We start from the raw sequence: 6,000 nt of genomic DNA on the forward strand, positions 1-6,000 counted from the left end.
TGATATCCAACTGTACCAGCATTATATTTTGAAATACTATTTTCCTCATTAAATTATCTTGGCCTTCTTGTAGAAAATCAGTTGTTCATGAATGTATAGGTTTATTTCTGGATTCTAAGTTACTTATATTTGGGCATATGATCAGTCTTTATTACTGTAACATAGTAAGTTTTGAAATCAAGACAGGTGAGTCCTCCAATTTTGTTTGTTTTTTTTTCTAGATTGTCGTGGCTATTAGAATTCCTTGCACTTCCATATTAATTTGAAGATAATTTTGACAATTCTGAAAAAATACCAAGTTCATATTTTTACAGGGATATCTGAATCTGTAGATCAATTTTTAGGGGGCATTGCCATATTAAATATATGAACTCTTTTGATCCATACATATAGGATGTCCCTTCCATTTATTTAGATATTTCATTTTTTTCATTTCTGGTTTAAAGTTTTCAGTACACACGTCTTGCACTTTTGTTAAATTTATTCCTTAGCACTTTATTCTTTTTGATGCTATTGTAGCAGGAATTGTGTCCTTAATTTTATTTTTGAATTGTTCTTTGCTACTGTATGGAAATACATTTGCTTATGTAAGTAGTTATTAATGTATCCTATAGGATTTTTAAAACTAATAATTATACCATCTTTAATTATATAAACTTTTATTCTTTCTTTCCGGTCTAGATTAATTTTTTCCCTTGTCTATTTGCCCTAGCAAAAACCTCCAGTACAACACTGAGTGGAAGTAGCAAGAGAGTATATCTTAATCTTAAAAGGAAATAATTTATTATGTCAGCATTAAGTAAGATGCTATCTGTGTTTTTTCATACATGCCATTTATTAAATTGAAATTTATTTTTGTTCTTAGTTTTCTTGTATTTCTAGGATTTTTATCACAAAAGTGTGTTGGATTATGTAAAATTACTTTTCTGCATCTACTGAGATAATCACATACTTTTTTCTTTTTTAAAAAAAATCCCTAAATGATTTACTCATAGTAAATAAGCCAAAGTGATTCAGAAAGACTCCTCTGCCTTTTTACTTTTTGAGTTACTAATTTTTGAGGTTTTAATAAAATCCATGGTTCCTGTCCACAGAAACTGTGCATAGACAGCACATCAGGGGTCCCAGGATGTCCTGAATACATTCGCAGTCATGCCTCCCCCCATTCCAAGAATGCCTAATATAAATACTACAGCAGGTCTTATGCAGAAGGCACAGTATATTTTCCTTGCTACCTCCCCAGATTCCAGAATAAAAGGAAGCTTTTGATCAGCAGCCCAATCCAGGCCCTAAAGTATAATTTCCCCAAATGTTTCCCATCTCAATTGTTCTTCTGATTCAGAGTGAGCAAGAGGCTTTAGGATGCATTCATTTCTTTCTTCTGAAGACTGCATCCAGCCTTATGAGGACCTTGCTATTTTACTCTACTCACAGTGCAAGGCTGTTCTATGGTCAAGGTCAAATATCTGTGGTGATTGCTCATAGCTTTCCCCGTTGACCTGTAAGGGCCCTGCTTGAGGGAGAGAAGGCTTCAGCGGATTTCAAGACTAACACTTTTATGGAAACATTCTCAATGTTTATATACCTATCTCTGGATACAAGGAAGTATCTGCTAGAGATGAGAAAAATACAGAAAATAAGTTGTCTTGGAGGCCAATAAATGTCTGTATTCCAATCATTTAAAAATATAAATTTGTTATTCTTAATAAGAATAAGAGGTCATTTACGAGTATATCTGATGCCTTGTGTGAGAGAAAATAGTAGATAGATCATCACAGAGGGTGGTATTTTTACCAAGAACTCTCAATAGTACACGGTTTAGATATTATCTTTATATATCTAATAATTCTCAGGTTTTGCCATTGTCTTCTTCATTGGCCATCCTCCCATTTTTACAATAGTTAGGAATATATTAATAGTAAATATTTGTAATGTGAATATTTGTAACATGAGTAGAAGTCTGTTGTTTTAGGAGGAATAAAAGGGTAGATGGGGAAGAAAACGAATTTGAACTAATCTGTTTCATTTCTTTTTTTAAAAAAATTATATATATCTTTTATTTTAAAATTGTGGGGTACAGTCAAGGGTTAGGTATACAAATATTCATTGTGCAGGTACGCTTGTTGATGAGGTGTGCCCCCCCTTTCCCCAGACAGATATTGACTACCCTTAATCCCATCTCCCTGCCCCTCCCCACCCCCCCATAGTTTCCCATCACTGTTCATCCTTTTCTTATAGTATTACGGTAGTTGTTCAAGGTCCATTTATGAGTGAGAACATGAGATACTCAGATCTTTGTTTCTGTGACAGATCACTCAGTATTATAAACTCTGATTCTGTCCAGGTTGCACAAAAGTCATGATTTTGTTACAATCTGACCATGCAGTGGAGGTTTTGGTTTGCTCCCTGGAACAAAAGGAGGTAAGAGAAAGGAAAATAATGGAAGAAGGAGGGGTCAAGAGGAAGTTGGAGAGAGAGAAGAGTAAGAGGGAGAACAGACATACATACCTTCTACTGAATGAAAAGAGACACAAAGCCAGAAAAGAATAAAAAACAAACAAAATTCCCTAAAACACATGGGTAATGACACAAAGACAGTCCAATAAAATCATGCTTTTTGATGTATTCTTCCCCTACACAAAAGGTAGTCTAAATAAAAAAGCCAACAAAAGTGAACAAAACAAACAGTCAAAACAAAAAAAATTAAAAATCAAAATAAGAAACCAGACTAGCTCTGAGGTCTTTCCTGAATGTCTAAAGTCTCTTCAGCTCTGATCACTAGGCCCTCCCCTCGGCTCTCATTGCAGGCAGATTGGGTTACTCATAGCTTGGATCAACTCCCTTGGCTTACTGCCTGACAGGTCTGCCACACAGAACTGAGATGTCTGTGTCTGATTCAGCATAGGGGAGGCGCTTCTGTTTTCTAGTTTGGCGAGGTTACCTTAGGCCACAAGGCGGTGGCTACCAGAAGCTGGGCAGGACAATACAAATCTCTGCCTGGAAAATGGTTGTGGTGGGTGGCTCCTCACCAGTCATGAACTCCTCTTGAGTTTCCCCGATCCTCTCTCTCCACTCCTCCGGGGCCCCAGTTGATCCGCTTTGAAAGGCGATGATGGTGTGTGTCCAGCATCAGACACTGGGAACCAGCGAGATAGCTGGGCGCTGCAGTTTGGTATGCTACAGGCAGCTTGGGGTGGAGGAAGGAGCCGGGAATTCTCCGGGGCTAGAGCTGAGAGTCAGCTGTGGCAGCTGTTCAGCACCTGGTAGCAACCCCAGCAATAATCCCTTGTGGAGGCACTACTGCAGTGGTGGCAGTTTGCTGTGTGGGACTGGCTATAACAGCCACCCCCCCTGGAGGCAGCTGCGGTGGTGGCATGTGAAACTGCCTTCAAGAGCCACCTTTTGTGGAGATTCTCACAGTTTGACTTGTTCTGTCGCCATTTTGCGGAGCATCTCCTGTTTTTTTTCTTGTATTCTATCCATATGTTGAAGGACATTTATTGACTTTTAGATAATAAATCAGCCGATTATTCCTGAGAGAAATTCCACTTGGTCATAAAGTATAATTCTTTTTATATATTGGTAAATTCAGTTGGCTCATATTTTAATGAAAATGTTGGCATCTATACAGATAAAAATGTTTTTCTGCAGTTTTATTTTCTTGTGACGTCTTTGTTTTATATCGATATAAGTGCAATACTGATCTCCTTATAGAATGCGTTGGAAAGTGTTTCTTCTAATTTTTTGAAATTGTTTCTGAAGAATTGGTGCTTACTGTTCTTTAAAAACTGGCAGATTTTACTAGTGGAACAAGCTGTTTCTGGGGTTTTTTGTGAGAAGATTTTATTTAAAATTTCATTTCTTTTCTTTGTTATCAGTCTATTCAGAATTTTTATTTTCTTTTAGAGTCAATTTAATTTTTTTCTAGGAATTTTTCCCTTGCATTTACATTATCTAGTTTGTTGGCATGTAGTTGCTGTTTTATTCAATTATACTTTTTTTTTGAGTTGGAGTCTCACTCTGTCGCCCAGACTGGAGTGCAGTAGCCGCTCCCGGCCACCGCAGCCTCTACCTGCTGGGCTCCAGCTATCCTTCTGCCTCAGCCTTCCAAGTAGCCAGAATTACAGGCATGTGCTACCATGCCCGGCTGATTTTTTTTTTGATTTATTGTAGAGATGAGGTCTCACGGCCCAGGCGGGTCTCAAACCCGCGGGCTCAGGCAATCCACTCACCTCAGCCTCCCAAAGGCACAGGATTACAGGCTGAGCCACTGAGCCCGGCTTAATTATAGTTTTTTTAAAGTTTCTGTAAAGTCTGTAGTGATTACAGCTATTTCTTTTTTTGAGTAGGGGTCTCACTTTACCTCCCAGGCTGTAGTGCAATGGCCCACTCACAGCCACTGCAGCCTTGACCTGCTGGGCTCAGGTGATCTTTCCTCCTCAGCCTTCCAAGTAACTGAAACCACAAGTGTGCATCACCACTCCCAGCTAATTTTTTAAAAATCTATTGTAGAGACAAGGTCTTGCCAATTTGCACAAGCTTGTCTGAAACTGCTAGACTCAGGCAATCCTCTTGCCTCTGCCTCCCCAAATGCTGGGATTACAACCGTGTCCCACCATGCCTGACTGTTACTGATATTTCACTTATGATTTTAAAAATTTGAATTTTCTTTCCATGTTTTTGATTAGTTTAGCTAAAAGTTTGTCACTTTTTAAATCTTTTCAATGAGCAAAATCTTGGATTTGCTGATTTTCCCTCTTGTCTTACATGTATGGCTCTGAGATTTTTCTGGATTTGGCTTCAATCACAATAAAGGAAATATAGAAATAAAGCGAGTCACACCAATTTTTTGGTTCCTAAGTGTACATAAAAGTTATGTTTATACTATATTGTAGTCTATTAAGTGTGCAATAGCCTTATGACAAAAAACAATGTATGTACCTTAATTTTAAAACAATTTTTGTTAAAAATTGCTAATTATCACCTAAACTTTCAGTAAATTGTAATCTTTTTGCTAATAGAGGGTCTTACCTCAGTATTGATTGCTGCTTACTTATCAGGCTGGTGGTTGCTGAAGGATGAGGTGGCTATAGTAATTTCTTAAAATAAGATGACAAGGAAGTTTGCCACATTAGCTGACTTTTTATTTATTTCATGAAATATTTCTCTGTAGCGTGTGATGCTGTCTGACAGCATTTTATCCACAGTAGAACTTCTTTCAGAATTGAAGTCAATCTTCTCAAACCCTGCAGATGTTTTATCAATTAAGTTTATATTATAAATCCTTTGTTGTCATTTCAATAATGTTCACAGCATCTTCACCAGGTTTCTCAAGAAACCACTTTCTTTGCTGATCTGTGAAAAACAATTCCTCATCCATTCAAATTCGATTATAAGATTTCAGCGATTGAGTTGCATATTCAGTCTCCACTTATGACTGTAGTTCTCATTATTTCCACCACATTGGCAATTATTACCTCCACTGAAATCTTGGACCACTCAAAGTTATCCATGAGAGTTGCAATCAATTCTTCCAAACTCCTTTTAACATTGATATTTTTGCCTCCTCCCAGGAATTATAAATGACCTTAATGGTATCTAAAATGGTGAAGTTTTCCAGAAGATTTTCTATTTTCTTTGCCCAGATCCATCAGAAAAATCATTATTTATGGAATATATAGCCTTATAAAATGTATTTCTTTTTTTAATCAATATTTTTTATTATAATATTGTGGGGTACAGTTAAGGGTTAGGTATACAAATATGCTTCGTTCAGGCACCCTTATTGATAAGAGGTGTCTCCCATCCCCAGACAGATATTTACTACTATTAATCCCATCTCCCTTCCCCTCCTCCCCATAGTTTCCCATCACTGTCAGTCATTTTCTTATAGTATTACATTGGATGTTCAAGGCCCACTATATGAGTGAAAACATGTGATACTCAGACCTGTTTCTGTGGTATTTCTTAAATAATAAGACTTGATAGTAGAAATTACTC

This window comes from Carlito syrichta, unplaced genomic scaffold, assembly GCF_000164805.1.
Source record: "Carlito syrichta isolate Samal-C Ts95f unplaced genomic scaffold, Tarsius_syrichta-2.0.1 Scaffold302965, whole genome shotgun sequence".
Taxonomy (NCBI): domain Eukaryota; kingdom Metazoa; phylum Chordata; class Mammalia; order Primates; family Tarsiidae; genus Carlito; species Carlito syrichta.